The sequence below is a fragment of the Bubalus bubalis genome, chromosome X (assembly GCF_019923935.1).
Source record: "Bubalus bubalis isolate 160015118507 breed Murrah chromosome X, NDDB_SH_1, whole genome shotgun sequence".
In the NCBI taxonomy this organism is placed as follows: Eukaryota; Metazoa; Chordata; class Mammalia; order Artiodactyla; family Bovidae; genus Bubalus; species Bubalus bubalis.
The window spans coordinates 107,149,442-107,165,436 of NC_059181.1; the positions used below are offsets into that span (position 1 = coordinate 107,149,442).

The 15,995-nt window shown below is 53.3% G+C and overlaps 3 pseudogenes; 1 reads left to right on the plus strand and 2 right to left on the minus strand.

Annotated features, from left to right (window-relative positions):
* The first annotated feature begins 2,967 nt into the window (after positions 1–2,967).
* LOC123465402 lies at positions 2,968–5,469 on the plus strand (annotated as a pseudogene).
* A 555-nt stretch (positions 5,470–6,024) lies between these two features.
* LOC123465403 lies at positions 6,025–8,180 on the minus strand (annotated as a pseudogene).
* A 3,209-nt stretch (positions 8,181–11,389) lies between these two features.
* Positions 11,390–13,928, minus strand: LOC112582061 (annotated as a pseudogene).
* Positions 13,929–15,995: the final 2,067 nt, after the last annotated feature.

Genomic DNA, 15,995 nt, shown 5'->3' on the forward strand with positions numbered 1-15,995 from the left:
CTTTCCCACACTCTTCCTCCCACACTGTTCCTCCCACCTCCTCCGCCTCTCTTCCACCAGGCCACTCACTTCCTGGTCCTCCTCTGGGTCCTGCTTCAGGCTGCTGGTCTCGAGGCTCCTCCCAGCCTGACCTTCCAGGTGCCTCAGAGCGTGACGGATCTTAGTTTGTCTCCTAGCGGACAGGGCCAGTGAGGGAATGCACCTTTGTTCGTACTTGTGTGTCTATGTAACTGCGTGCCTACGTGAGTAAGGGCAGCCATACACACCGGAAATGACAGGTGTCAGTGTTTGTGGGCACGATGAAACTGAAGCCAGCCAGTGCTGTCAGCTGTCTCGGTCCTAGTGGCGGACCACTGTCCTGCCTGGTGGCTGCAGCCCAACCATCCCAAAGTGCCCACAACTCGCTCTGCTTGCAGGAAGGCGGGACCTGCCTCGTGAGTAGATGGTACCTCCAGGCAGGGGTTTCCAGGCTCTGGGACCAGGAGTGCCTGCCAGGAGGCCAAGCGGGACATTCTGGCCCCCTCCACAGCCACAGTACCCCCCCACCACCACTGCTTTCTTTCCACATGTGCATCCCAGTAATGCCCTGGGACACATGGGAAGATGCCCCAGTCCTGCCATCCAACCTCTTACCCCGCCCCTGGACTATGACCTAACGCTAGCCCCACACTCCCGCTGGAAGGCGCCCCCCCCCCCCGACCCTGCAGGGCTCAGCTGCTTGTCCACAGTTCCCCTCCTGGTAGGGCCCAACCAGGAGTCCATGGAGGGCGGCCCACTGACGGTTGCGGCTCCCGGATCCTTCCAGAGTGGCAGTTTGAGGGGAGGAGTCATTTTCTCTTGTTCTTTGCGGGGTCTCCTGGGCTGTAAATCACAATCACTCCTGGGGTATGGGTTTATGTGCTGCAGACTGAGACATCGTGGGGTCCCTGTCCCAGCCCGGTGAGGACAGGCCAGCTGCTGTGATGAGCAGAACCCACCCTGAGGGAACCTGCACGTGTGTTTCTCATGAGTTGGGCCCTCCTGGGACCCCGTTGTCTGAGGTCCCCGGTGAGGAGAAGATGGTGGTGGCTTGTTGTCCAAGATTGCTGTATTGTCACTGGTGACTTTCTCCCTGTTCCTCTGGTCCTCGTGCAGGTGAAGATGCCCAGTCAAGCAAGCAGAAGAATGTTTTCTCCTCTGGCCACCAAGCAGGCACCTTCTGCTTCAGGCCATAGGAGTGCTTACAGCCACTTCTTGGTCAGGGATTCCACCCACACAGGTGAGATTCAGAGGCTCTCAGGAGGAAGGGGTTGGGTTGGCTGAGATACTGAATGGCACAAACTGGGCAAGCATGGAATCCAGTCACATACCCTAGTAGAAGACATAGCAATGGCAAAGTCCCAAGGGCCAGCCTTGTAACCAAGCCAGACCCAATGAACAGTGTAACCCTTTGTCACCCAGCACATGGGCAAATGTTCAACCGAATGATGATGCTCGGGACCAGGCAGTGCACGAGGACATGACCCCCTTGCCTGTGGTTGGTGGAGTGGAAACAGGGGAAGCCTTTGTGGAAGGCCGTTTGCTGGCATGTGTCAGCACCTCGGGTGTGTGCCATGTGCACTGGGCCGCTTCCTGCATGGTTCTTCAGTGAGTGTGTGGTCACATGGAGTGGCTATATTGGCATAATGAGTTTTCCCTTCCCTTCCATCAGGAGGGAAGCATCAGTAAATTGTGGGACCCCCGACAATGGGAGGTGTAAACAGACACCGTGTAAGGGTGAAAACAGACACATGAATTTTGCAGACGTGGAGGAGTGTGCTTGAGGTGCCGGGAGTGGAGAAGCCATCCCCCACTCCCCCCTTACCCCTGTGGAGAGATGTCCCGACAGACCTGACCCTCTGGCTTTATTTGCCAGCAGTCACATCAGGATTGCACCGGGTGGCTCATACTAGGAACCGTGTTGGTTCAGGAGGCTCGGCAGCCGAGGTCGAGATGTCAGCTGACGTTGGCTCTCATGAGGGCTGTGGAGTCTGTCCTATCTCTCCCCCCTCACTTCCAGGGCATTGCTGGCCTTGGTGGGTGTGTCTGGGCTTGGAGAGCTCTGCCTTCCTCTTCACCCCAGTTTCCCCGTGTTCCTGTCTGTCTCTAAATATGTCCTTTGTATGGGGACAGCCATCCTGTTAGAGGAGGGTCCATCCTAATGAGCTCACTTGACCCCCATCAGCTCTGTGAAGACCTTTCCTTTGTCTGTAAGGTCACACTGAGGTGCAATGTGAGTCCTCACACCCTGCAAAGGGTCTGAGGTAGGAACACACTGGAATGTTCCAAGGATGGAAGGATGGCCTTCATGGCTACCGGAGATGAATCCAGGGGCAAGGAGAGCAGGCCAGTAGGGTAGGAGCCAGATCATGTGGGACCTTGTGGGCCTGTGAGAACTGAGGCTCTGCTGTGCCAAATGAAGGAAAGGCCCAAAAGGCCCTGGGTTGGGTGCCCCTGGGACCTTGTTCCTGTCCTCATAGCCATGTGGAAATGGAGGCCCCTTGCGAGGTGCTGAGACCCTGCTGAGGTTCAGGCTCATGGCTCTGCTCCTCTGCCTCCAGGTCCCTCCAGTGAACGGGGACCCCCCCTCCAGGTACAGGGAAAGAAGTGCGAATGGAGATGTGTGTGTTCAGGTCCCCTGCAGTCTATGCCTCAGTGCCACTTCAGCCATTGAATGAGGTGATGGTAACCTAGTGTATTATTTGAAGTCTGAATTCTGTGATACCTGAATGGTGCCGTCCCAGGCCCTGGTAATGACATGGAGTGCACCCATCCCATTAGTTCCTGTTCTCCTTGGTTCTTTCTCGAGGCTCTGGGCAGGGGCCGGGGCATCTGCTGACAGTGGAGGCAGTGGTATGGGAAGGGCTAGGAGGAAGGTGGCTCCCAAAGGCATGGGGAAGACACTTGGCAGGGCCATCTGAGGTCCAGGGTGCCCCAGGGCCGAGTCCAGATTGGTTAGCATGGATATGCCCTTAGCATCCCTGGGCTAAGATGGGGGATCTGCAGAGCATGGGCAGTGATGGGGTTGTGGAGCTGAAGGGTGGGGTGGTGGCAGGGAGTGGGGGAAGCCAAGCCCAGGACAATGCCTGTCTGTGCTGGGAGAGGACCAGAGCCCTCTGGGCTGTGAAACCAGGGGGCTTGCCCTCCCTCTTCAGTGCTCGCAGGGTGTCAGGGCTCTCTGTCTTGGAACTCACCTTGTGCCTCTCTCCCACTGTCCCACCCTCCTTGCTGACCTCCCCACAGACTGCATGTAATGGATGGGTCCTCTGGGTCACCACCCCGCTATCAGTGGACTGTGTGGAGACGAATGGAATGAGCCAGCTCTCTCTGACCCCTGCGTTCTGTGTCAGCAGATTTGGAGGATGCTCGGGCTCGTGGGGCTGAGGTCCAGCCCAGGGCTGTGAGCTTGCAGGCCACTGAATCACACTCCTGACCTTTGTGGTTTTGTGTTTCCGCAGCCACATGAGGCCCTGGGAGCCCTAGGAGCCCTGGGAGATGAAGTTCGGCTATCTGTTCTTCCAACAGCCTTATGCGGGTTTCATTTTAAACGGTGTCAAGAACCTGGAGATGCCATGGTGGCCCATGCTACATGGTCACCAGCACTGTACCCTGGCCATCCACATGGTGTACCAGGACTGGAAAGACTCGGCCTAGTGGGAGCTGCTGGAGCAGAGGCTCAGAATGAGCCCCACCCAGATCCAGGCTTTGCTGGGGAAAAGTTCGGCCATGGAGTGATCGTGGGTAAGTGACACCCTGCCCCCTGCTGCCTACATGGGCCCTGGCACTGCCCTGAATCTCAGCTGGGTTGTACTTGTTTGTTTTCTGTTGAACTAGTTGGTGGGGTTGGGCGTGGGTGCTGAGGTTTTTTCAGAGGGACAGCAAGGGTCCATGGGCTGGGAACTGGTGGCACAAGGTGCCTGATCACCACTCTGGGCCTCAGTCCCCGTTTGTGCTTGAGGCAGAGGCGCATCCAGGACTGCACATGGCACTTGTCTGTTTGTATGTGTGTGTCCCCACATGTGTGTCTGTGTGCCTGGCAGAGACCATGAGAAGCAGTAAAGCACCCAGCCTGGGTTCCATCCCCACATCGCCTGAAGCTGGGCCTGAGCAAGTCCCCTGACTCTCCAGGGGTGAGGCCCCACAGCAACACCTGTCTGCTGGTAAATCCCTTGGGGACCTCATGTCTGCTGGCCCCCGCTGGGGACCTCATGCTCTGTCCCTTCGGCCTGCAGTGGACAGACTGAAAGCTGCCCATGTCCTGGTGGGTTCCTGGAGCACCAGGCCTCTCCCTTTCATTTCACACCCTCCCTCGCTTGGCCTCGCCCCGAGTTCCCTTTGCCGAGGTGAGCCCTCAGCCAGAGGACCCAGTTCACCTCAGGTTCCCTCTATGATACAGTCTTAGTCTCAAGAAGGTGCAACTTTGAATGACCTTGTTCTCATTCTGTGTCCTGTCTTTGCACGCAGGTCTGTGGTCATTGGGGGCACTTTGCTGTGCCTAGAAAACCTAGGTCCCAACCAGGTGCAGGAGCTGGAGAATCAAGCCCTGCTACCCAACCTGCGACAGAGTACATGACTGCGCTGGCCAACCCCCGCTGGCTGTTGCCGCCCGTCCCTGGGAGAGGCAAGAAGGATATCTTCCAGGTGGACATCCCCCAGCACCTGATCCCCTTTGGGCAGGAGGCCTGTCCAGACTGGGCTTTCGAGAGGAAAGTGACCAAGAGACCAGCACATGGTAATACCATGCAGTCAGCACCACGCTCTGGACTTGCCCATCTGGTTGTGTCTGAATTGGCCCTGCACTGCAGTGCCCAGTTGGTGCGGGGCTGGGGGCAGGGACTCCCCTTGCGTGATGCTGCTCTGGACTCAGCGAGAGACTCCAGGACTCTGAGCTCTATGAATTGATGGTGTTGCCACTTATTTTGGCCCTGCTGAGTCTGGGTGGTTGAGAGAAATGTGTTGTTAGGAAACTGGTTAGTGTTTTTCCCTCTCTGTTCTGGTCCAAATTCCTAATGTTGGAACAGTGTCCAGTGGGTGATAGGGGAAGGCCAGGGGCGGGGCTGAGCATAAGCAGGCAAGAGGCCTGCAAGCCCAGAAACAGGCCGTGGTTTGTCCTTGCATGTGACACTTTTCCTACTGTAAAGTGTTCCTTGGCTCTCAAATTATGTGTTGGACGCAGTGCCTGGCCGCCTCACATCCAAAGATAGGCTTCTTTTTTTTTTTTTAATTTTATTTTATTTTTAAACTTTACATAATTGTATTAGTTTTGCCAAATATCAAAATGAATCTGCCACAGGTATACATGTGTTCCCCATCCTGAACCCTCCTCCCTCCTCCCTCACCATACCATCCCTCTGGGTCGTCCCAGTGCACCAGCCCCAAGCATCCAGTAAAGATAGGCTTCTAAATACACCCGTGAGGGCAGAGTGACAAGGGCTGGTGTTCACCTTGTGGAAACCTTGTACTTGTCTTTGGCTTTGGGGTAATGTGTTTGCAAGGCACCTAGTGGCTGGGGTGACCCTGCTTTCCAGTGAGCCTCTTGAGGAGGCCCCTGGATAGGGAGCTGAGATGCTCAGCTGCTGATCAGAAACTTGTGACATCACTGGGGGATCCTTGAGGAGCCTCTTCTGCTGCAGGGTGTATGACTCATGGAAGGTGACACACCCAAGGTCAGGAGCCCAGCTGAGCCATCTGCTGAGCAGCAGGCAAGGCCCAGGGACCAGTCCATCCTGGGTTCGCCTCAGCACTCGGCTCATGGGTCAGAAACTTGGATGAGCCTGTGAAATGCTGCTGTTTCAGATGAAAATGGACCATGGGGACAAGACTGAAGATTGCCTGGGGCATGGGCTTCCAGCCTCTTCGAGCTCACCCTGTGCCATGTGTGAATACAATGGACAGATAGAAAGAACACAGACTCGTAGTTCTCGTTTGATAGTTTATTTACTCCAATGGAGTTTTGCTTGACTTTATTAGAGCCAGAAATCCATTTTTAATTATAAGAGAGTGCTTTTGAGTGTCCCTAGGGATCTGGCAGCTCAGGGATTGGGCTTGTTCTTGAGCTGCTCACAGAGGGCACACTTATAATCTGAGGATACTCCCTGCTCATCCTCCGCCTCAGGGGTCTCATCTGGTGCCATGACTAAAAGGCCCGCCATCAGAATGGAGTAACAGGTGTTGTACAAAGTCATCACCGATTCATAATCTGGGTACACCAGGGGCTCTCGGGCAGTTTCCCTGGGCTGTCCCTTTCAGCAGTAGCCGAGGGCACAGATATGGCACTGCTGGATGTGCCCTCTCCAGCCACCCTGCTGGAGCCACCCTGCTCATTGGGGAGATGGCTTCCCCCAGCCCACTTGGCTACACTGCCCACAGACCAAAGGTCAGAATACACAAATGAGCACTGGCTGGGGGTTCTGCGAGCAGTTGGCATCCCCTTCTGGACTTTGTTGCCAGCCTTTTGGGTGAACTCGTTGTGGTGGAATTGAGGAGAGTGTCTGGTTGCCACCACTCGCTTCTTTCTCTTTGGAGTTGTTGTTGTGCCAGTGGCAGGCTGAGAAGTTGTTCTGGGGTTGCCTGTCCTCAGGATGTTCTGCAGAAGCAGAGGCTTGTCTCTCTGAAAATTGGAGTTTCGATAGATCTGAAAGGAAATGAATCACTTTAGGCATGAGAGGGGAGAAGAGCCCTTCCTCACCACCCTCCTCCCCACAACAGTCCGGGCCATGCCTAAGTATGAAGACAAGATCTCTTCATTCCTGGCAGCTTATGAGGCCCTAGCATGTCACTTCCTAGGGCTCGCCCAGGGCCGTCTTCACTTGAGGTGTTACTGGCCCTCCCTGACATCAAGTGGCCCCTCAGTGTCTGGAGTCACCCCCATGAATCCTGTCTAAGAGGGGTGGTGGAACACAACAGATCCTGCTTTCTCTTCTTTCCTTAACCACCCTCTCATGAGAACAACATTCTCCTGGGAAATGAAACCCGTCCAGCACTCAGCTCATCTAGTCTAGTCTCCCCAAAAGGGCTTTCTACGTTACCAGGAGCTTCTTCCCTGCAGAGTGACTCGAAGGGCGGACTTTCCTGAACCCGTACAGGTTCAGTTCACGGATGAAGCTCTTGATGCTGTCTGTCTCGAAGATCTGGTCCATGCCTCTGCGCTGGAGTACCTCTATCTGGAAGAGATCTGCCTCGATGACCACTGTATCTCCCTCATCGTTCCAGTGCACAGACGTGAAGGCTGCATCCTCCACAATCCTCCAGAGCTTCCTGGGGAAGGACAGCCCAAGGATGGCGTTGTTCTCTTCCTCTTTGGCCATTTCTGGGTTCGGGCCCTGTGGGCGTGGATTGTCATGGAGGCCTGGATCTGGGCTCTTGGGCTGGTCACCCTTCTTCTCCAAAGCCTCCCCTGAATCCAGGGTTGGATCTGGGGAGGAATCACGGGTGTCCCCTGCTGCAGGCTCCCCGTCAGTTGATAGGATCAGCAGGGCTGCCCGTGACTCATGGGAACTCTGACTAGCCATGGAGCCAGTCTAGCTAAGGAGCACTATCTATCCAAGCGCGAGTGCTCAGGGAAAACGGGCCTCAGACCATGGTCGGGGTGCCCCATAAATACTCTCTGGAGATTCTAGAATCTGGGTCTTGGGACAGGCAGCCAATTAAGTGGTCAGCTTCCTTAACTGTTTCATGATGTCACAGAGGTTATGTGGAGAGGCAGCCCTGGACCTGTGTGGGGGAGGGGGTCTGGGGATGGAGATGGGATCCCCAGCTTGGCTGTTGTCTGACAGTACAGAAAATTATTTTTCAGGTTGCCTACAAGGGCTCCCTTCTGCTGCCAGGCACATTGTTTCAGGAGCCAGGCCCTGGCTGGGTTGACAAATGTGTCCCTAACTTCACTCCCCTCACTAACAACATACAGGCCTGTGGCTGGCTTCTGCTGAAGGGCCAGGCCCTAGCGAGTCCTAGGTCTGCTACCACCAAGAGAGATCCCAGGAGTCAGATGGGCCCCTGGTGACTGTCCCTCACAGAAGATGGGGTCCGTAGCAGGCTGATTTCCCTTACCTGAGTTGGTGGCTCCCCCATCCTTCCCCCTCTTCTAGCTTTGTTGTCTTCTGGCTGTTGCTGCTGGTTGGTTGGTCCCGCTCAGTTGGCCCCAAAGTCAGAGTCCTGTTGTCTTGCCCCCACAACCCCCCAGGTCGAGCTCTCCCCATAGTAGGGCTGTGCTCGAGCACAGTGGAGCGACCTCATATTCCACATGACTGTTCCCAATCTCCTGAGACACAGATTCCCCAGGATGTCATGTGGGAGGGCAAAGCTAGGTGCTCCACTGAGCTCACAGCCTCCCGAGCTCTGCCCACACACAGGTATCATCCCACTGCAGATGATAGACTGTTGTCTTCAGTTTCCAATTTTTCCCATAAACACCACTTTGGTGGCCCTAGAGTATTCACTTTGGGAACACATGTGCTTTTCCCATCCCCTTCCCAGAGCCTCAGATTCAGCCTCCCTGCAGGCTGTTTCAAAAGCCCTGTTTCCTGTCCTCAGTGGGGTGGTTGGGCTTCTGCTACCCCTGGTCCTGGCAATCCATGTCCAATTTGGGTCACTTTGGGTACCTTCCCTTTGAAGGACTTGATCGGGGGCTCAAGGTACAGCCAGTTCTGTTGAAAACAGCCACTTCACTGGTCCTCTCCAAGGCCAGCTCTGATCTTCCCCACCCCTGCCCCTGTCCCCACCACCACTGTGGACCTGTTCTCTGTTACCCAGATGACAGGCCCATCGAATGATTTTATGGGTTAGGTGCTTTACAAGGGCCCTCCTTTACACACTCACTCCAAGGAACATGTCTAAGTTGTTGAGCGAGATGTGACCAAAGGACGCCCTCGTCAACCTGTATTTGAAAAAGTATGAGAATCCGGGTGTGGGACTGGATGAAACCTGAGTGAGTCACCGGTCTATACCACATGTGGGCAGTAGAGCAGTGGGTTTGGAGATGCGTGTTCTCTGGTATTTGTGGGCCACTGTTCTTGAAAATCACTGTGTAGGAAACAGACTGGTACCTTGGAAAGGCCCGTATTTGAGGACCCTAGGGCATTGTCTCCCAGTTCTGCCAGTAGCAGGGTCATTTTCCCTGTGTGAGGACCACAGCCCGGTATCTGAAAGGGGTGAGCTAAGAGGGTGTGGAAGAAGCTCTCCCAGAGGCCTTTCTGCCTAATGACTGGCGGCATGGATGAGATTCAGGGTTCGAATTTGGCTTCTTCATGGCCTTTCTGCTTAAAAGCAGGTTGACAAAGCTTTGCTTCCAGCCAGTTCATCTGACTGGGACATGACTCTGGAGGCTATAAACGTTGGTGGGGGCCTCTGGTGGCTCCTCTGAAGGAGACAGAAGGTCCTGGTATCTGTGGGCAGCCTGACTAGCTGGTCTTTCTTGCTCCCTCCCACGCTTTGGGCCCCTCCTCACCCGCTGGGTCCTGAGGGAGCTGCCTTTTCTGGTCCCCCTCCTCCAGGAAGCACCCAGGCCCTGGCAGTGTGTTTGTGTGTCGCCAAGGAGGTATTTGTCAGCCGTGGCTCGAGACACTTGTGTTGTGCGCACACAAGCCCTCCTGACGTCCAAGGCCTGCCTTTCTCTGCCTCACTCTCCTGCCCCCGTGCTTAGTGTCCACCCCCTGGTTTCCCCAGCCCAAAGGCCCTCCTACTGCTCCCCTCCCTCACTGCAGCTTGGGAGACCTGGAGCCTCAGGGATCCACCTGTGTTCCCTTCCCTCCCATATCGGAGGAGCCTCCTGTAGAGTCTTATCCCAGTGGGAACTGGGACCATACAGTCAGGCTTTCCCTCCCTCCTGCTCAGTGATGACCTGGTCAGCCTGGCAGGTTCAGTTGGGCAGGAGGCCCCATGGCAGCAGCAGGGACAGGGTGCCACCCTCAGGCTGGAGGCGCTGGGACTGGACAGAGATGCCAGCCCCAAGCAGAGTCAGTTCTCAGCAAAGCACAGAGCAGCCCCACAGGGCTTCTGATTCTCCTTGTCCCCTTCCTTCCACAGGCCTGATTTTTGTCACCTCAGAGGCATCGTGTAGCACTGAGAAGAGGAAGGTATGAGAAGTCGCAAGGTCAGGTCGTGGCCTGGGGTGGGCAGGAAAGGTGGGGGCACCAGAGGAATAGAGAACAGGGCTTTGAGCCCACCGCGGCCCTCACTAGCATGTGATCCTGGGAAGATGGCCAAGCCCCGTGGCCTCAGTTCTTCATCTGGGAGGCGAGCACGTGTGAGGAGCCTCGTGTATTGGGTTGCAGGATGGACATAAGGGATGAGACAGAGCTCGCAGGGCCTGGCAACAGTTGACCCTGTGATAACAGGGCAGGAATCTTTCACACTGTTGCCCCCAGAAAATCCTCCACTGTCCACTGGATGGGGTTGGCTACTTTGTGGTCCAGGGAAGGTTAGAGAATATGCACCTCAATAGGATGTGGAATTCCTAATTAGCCAAACAGGATGTTTCATAAATAAAACTAAGAAACTTTTGTACTTAGACTGTAGTGGATCATAGTGTTAGTCGCTCAGTCATATCTGATTCTACAACTCCATTGACTATAGATTGCCAGGATCCTCTGTCCATGGAATTCTCCAGACAAGAATAGTGGAGTGAGTTGCCATGCCCTTCTCCAGGGGGATCTTCCTGACCCAGGGATTGAACCCAGGACTCCCACAATGCAAACAGATTCTTCATTGTATGGGCTACCCAGAAAGGCCCATTTCCAGTTAGAGGACCTGTAAAATTTGGGTGTGGAGGAGTGTTCCAGCAGGACCCAAGCAGCTCCAGGAAACAGAAGCAGGAACCACTCTTTGCATGTGTCCCAGGTGGTGTTGCATCCAAACACTTACCTTCTGTCATTGCAGCACCAATAAATGTGGAGTCTTTGATTACAATGCCCAATTACAATGAAGATAATTGAAAGCTAGTTAACACCTTGAGTTCTGGGCCCCCAGGACCAGGAAAGAGAGGGTCAGTCCTTGGATTTCTGGGCATCACTTCAAGGGAGTGAGATGGGAGTTCTTCGGGATTCCTAGCAGATAATGGGTAGAAAACACCTGCACCATCCTTGTGGTCAGCAGCAAAGTGACAAGAGCTAGGACCCCTTCCATGCTGCCCCCAAAAGAGATCTCTCTGGGCTTTATTCAAGAGCCAAAAGGACACCTTACAGCAATGTCCCATTTCCCCTCCCTCCCATGTGGGATGCACCTCATGTGACTGTGGTTCCTAGACCATCGCTCTAGGTATGGGAGTGTCCTGCTTCTCCCAGTGTCCCCACTGCTAACACAGGGCCTTTCATGGAGCAGAGGCTCCATAAAGGTCTTTTCAATAAATGTGCCAGGGAGGAAGGGGCTGCTCGACTCAGATGAATTGCTACTTCTTTTGATAACCCAGGAAAATCCACATAAACTGAGATCCCTTAGCTGTACCAAATGAACACACACAAGGTATAAGAAGCAAGAATTCACTACTATCACTTTTTATTTTCTAATTTTTCCACCAACTATATCACTGCTAAATAAATTCACATTTCCAAAATCATTCTAATTCCATGTTATCTTGTGCAGGACCACAGAATAAAATGGAAGTGTTCCTACTCTCTCTTACAGAACAGGAAAACTCTTCATCTTGAACTGGTTAAGTACAAACACAGTGTGATGATCAACGTCATTGACATAGTTAGATACTGGAATGCATTGTCTTCTATAAAAAGGAATAACATTTGAAAAATTCCTAAAGAAAACAGAGATGAGCCTCCATGTGATTGTAGAGAACAGGAACACAAAGATGCCACACACCGGGTTCCCCCAACGGGCCCGGACCTTCACTGCTGAGAAGGCTGACTGTTTCCTCTTCAATAACAAAGGGAAGAATCAGCCTCCTTTCCTGCCCCCTAGGACAAGCTGTTGGACATGGGCCCAGAAGGAGCCTGGCTGCTGCTCTGGCTCAGAGTCCTCTTTCCTCCTCCCTAGCAGCCTTTGCAGAGGGGTTGGAAGGAGCTGGGACCCCTTCAACCAACTCTGTCCAGATATTCCAGGTCTTTAAACTTTCTGGTCTCCACATAGCCCTGGGGACCCCACAGGAACTCGGAGCAAGCAGGGTCATCATCAGGCACCTGCCGGTACACCAGGTACCCCTCCCGCACCCACACTTGGGTGAGCAGCTCCCTGGGCTCCCCATAGATGAAGTGTTCTTACCGAGACACACCCCCATCCTGCTGAGTGCTCCCCAGATCTCCTCCTCAAGGGCGTGGCCATCCTCCACAGCAATCAGGCACAGGATCACCACCAGGAGGCCGGCCTTGGGAAACCTCTGCCATCACTCAACATCTCACTGAGGGTGAGGCCCAGGGAGGGGACCAGGATATAGGTGTGCTCACTGGGGTCCACCTCCTTCACCTCCAAGCCAAAGACCAGCTGCAAATACTCTGAGGATTGAACAAAGACCACCAGGAAATGGTCCTGGTAATGTTTGAGCACACTGTTCAGCACTTCTGCCTTTGTTATTGGCTCCTTGGCAAGACACCTGCTGAGCAGGAATTGCACCAGCTCATTCTTCTTCACCCCCAGTGCATCTCAGAGCCAGGATCTGGCATCTTCCTGGTCACGTGAAGTGCTTAGCACTTCATCTTGCCTGCTGAGGCCATGCTCTTCATATTGGCTCCCCGGACTAGCAGCCATGGCATTGGGAAAGGGCCAGACACCCAGAGGGCTCTGGGGGAGACTGGGTGTTGCAGCAGCAGCCACTTCCTCCAGAGTACCCCTGACCGGGAGAAGGAGAAGGTAGCTGCATCTCCTTCCTTTACTTGCTCCTCTTCCCTCCACCTGCTGCTGCTGCTGGTCCTCCTCCTCCTTCTCCACCTCCTGCTCCTCTTCATCCTCCTCCTCCTCCAACTCCTCCTCCACCTCCTTCTCCTCACCCCAAATGAACTGTGCCTCCATCAGGCCCTCTTCCTTTCTTGGATCCTGAAAGACTCTCTCAGGCTGGCAGAGCTCATGCATCCCTTGCATGATGACCAGGGCTGACGTGCAGACAGGAGTGAGGCAGGGGGACACACGGGGATCCTGGGCCTGCGGGAGAGGGTGGTTGTGAGCGTCCTCGGGTGAGAAATACACCCTGGGTGGTCTGACTCAGGCCACTTACAAGTCTCCCCTTGAGGGGTGCTCTCAGGCCTCATAGAGGAGCTCCTCCTAAGCTGCCTAACCCCTGGCTACCTGAAGGAGGACGTGAGGTGGCTCACCAGTGTGCAGTCAGCACAGCTTGAGGTTGTGGGGCTGACATGGTGGGGAGGATTAGGGCCTTTTGGTGTCCCCACTGTTCTGGGATGTGGAGTCCCTGGTGCACACTCAGGGTAGCCAACTCACCTTGACTCTTGGCACTGCCTGGACCTCCTCAGCTCTCTGACCTATGGAATTGGGCCTCAGACATCTGCCTACGCCTCCTGTTTCTTGGAGCCCCTGTGAGAGAAATGGAGGGACACCTCAGGAGTAGATTGTGGCACAGACTTGGGCTTTCTGTGCTGGTAGGAGGGGTGGACACTGTGAGGCCCCCACAGGCCACCACGCACAGGGTGGGTGGTCCTCTCGGGGCTTTCTTGTAGTGCCCCCTTTCCCCTGGCACAGCCTGGACCCTCCCCTATGGGGACTTGCAGGGTAGTAACCAGCTGTGAGGGAGCGAGAGGTCTCAGACCAGAAGGTATGTTTAAGCAGGGCAGGACACTCTACTGATGGTGATGGCACAGATGGCACGTTGGAGGTAGCCTGGATCTCTGTAAGCAGCCAGCCTGAAGATTTGCTCCTTTTGTTATTTTTCTAACCAGAACATGCTCCTCTTGTCCTTCTGTGGCAGAGGTTGCAGTGCTGGGAGAGGGGAGTGTACATACTTGAGGGAACACAGCCATATCTGGCCTGATATTCAGGGCTTCTGCTCCAGAAACTTGGGATCCCACCCTGCCCGCAATAGGACAGTTAAAGCCACTGAGGAAAAGGAACTCTCTGCCTCACATCTGGCTTCAGATCTGGTACCACTGAACTTCCCAGCCATAGGTGCTGGCACACCCTAAGGAAAGATGTGACTTGTGGTCCATCAAATCCAGCCCCATCCCCACCCCCAAACCCCGCTGACTATGGTACAGACTGTACAGTGATGCTCCCCCACAAGATCACCCCTTCAAGACCATAATAGATAATTGATGCACTTAAATTCAGAGAGGCAGAGACAAATGGGAAGACAGATCGACTGGTCTCCACTGAAAAACTGAGAGGAAGTCAGTTCAGTTTGTCAGTCGTGTCTGATTCTTTGCGACACCATGAACCACAGCACACCAGGCCTCCCTGTCCATCATCAACACGCGGAGTCCACCCAAACCCATGTCCATTGAGTTGGTGATGCCATCTAACCATCTCTTCCTCTGTTGTCCCCTTCTCCTCCTACTCTCAATATTTCCCAGAATCAGGGTCTTTACCAATGAGTCAGCTCTTCACATCAGGTGGCCAAAATATTGGAGTTTCAGTTTCAACATCAGTCTTTCCAATGAACACTCAGGACTGATATCCTTTAGGATGGACTGGTTGGATCGCCTTGCAGTCCAAGGAACTCTCAAGGATCTTCTCCAACACCACATTTCAAAAGGATCAATTTTTGGCACTCAGCTTTTTTATACTCCAACTCTCAATCCATACCTGACCACTGGAAATACCATAGCCTTGACTAGACAGACCTTTGTTCCAAAAGTCATGTTTCTGGGTTTTATTTTTTATCTTTAATATAAATTTATCTAATTTAATGGGAGGTTAATTACTTTACATATGGTATTCGTTTTGCCATACCTCAACAGGAACCTGCCACAGTTGTACATGTGTTCCCCATCCTGTACCCCCCTCCCACTTCCCTCCCCGTACCATCCCTCTGGGTCATCCCAGTGCAAGTGTGCTGTATCATGCCTCGAACCTGGACTGGCGATTCATTTCATATATGATATTCTACATGTTTCAATGCCATTCTGCCAAATCACCCCACCCTCTCCCACATAGTCTATGCTTTTTAATATGCTCTTTGGCTAGTCAAAACTCTACTTCCATGGACTAAGCTTCCTTTAATTTCATGGCTGCAGTCACCATCTGCAGAGATTTTGGAGCCCAGAAAAATAAACTCAGCCACTGTTTCCACTGTTTCCCCATCTACTTCCCGTGAATTGATGGGACCAGATGCCATGATCTTCGCTTTCTGAATGTTGAGCTTTAAGCCAACTTTTTCACTCTCTTCTTTCACTTTCATCAAGAGGCTCTTTAGTTCTTCTTCACTTTCTGCCATAACGGTGGTGTCTTCTGTATATCTGAGCTTATTGATATTTCCCCCCGGCAATTTTGATTCAAGCTTGTGCTTCCTCCAGCCTAGCGTTTCTCATGATGCACTCTGCATATAAATTAAATAAGCAGAGTGACAATATATAGCCTTGATGTACTTTTCCCTACTTGGAACAGTCTGTTGTTCCTTGTCCAGTTCCAGCTGTTGCTTCCTGCCCTGCATAGAGGTTTCTCAAGAGGCTGGACAGATGGTCTGGTATTCCCATCTCTTTCAGAATTTTCCACCGTTTACTGTCATCCACACAGTCAAAGGCTTTGGCATAGTCAATAAAGCACAAATAGATATTTTTTATGGAACTCTCTTGCTTTTTCCATGATCCAGTGGATGTTGGCAATTTGATCTCTGATTCCTTTGTCTTTTCTATAACCAGCTTGAACCTCTGGAAGTTCATGATTCACATATTGCTGAAGCCTGCTTTGGAGAATTTTAAGAATTACTCTACTGGCATGTGAGATGAGTGCAATTGTGCGGTAGTTTGAGCATTCTTTGGCGTTGCCTTTCTTAGGAATTGGAGTGAAAACTGACCTTTTCCAGTCCCGTGGCCACTGTTGAGTTTTCCAAATTAGCTGGCATATTGAGTGCAGCGCTTTCACTGCATCAT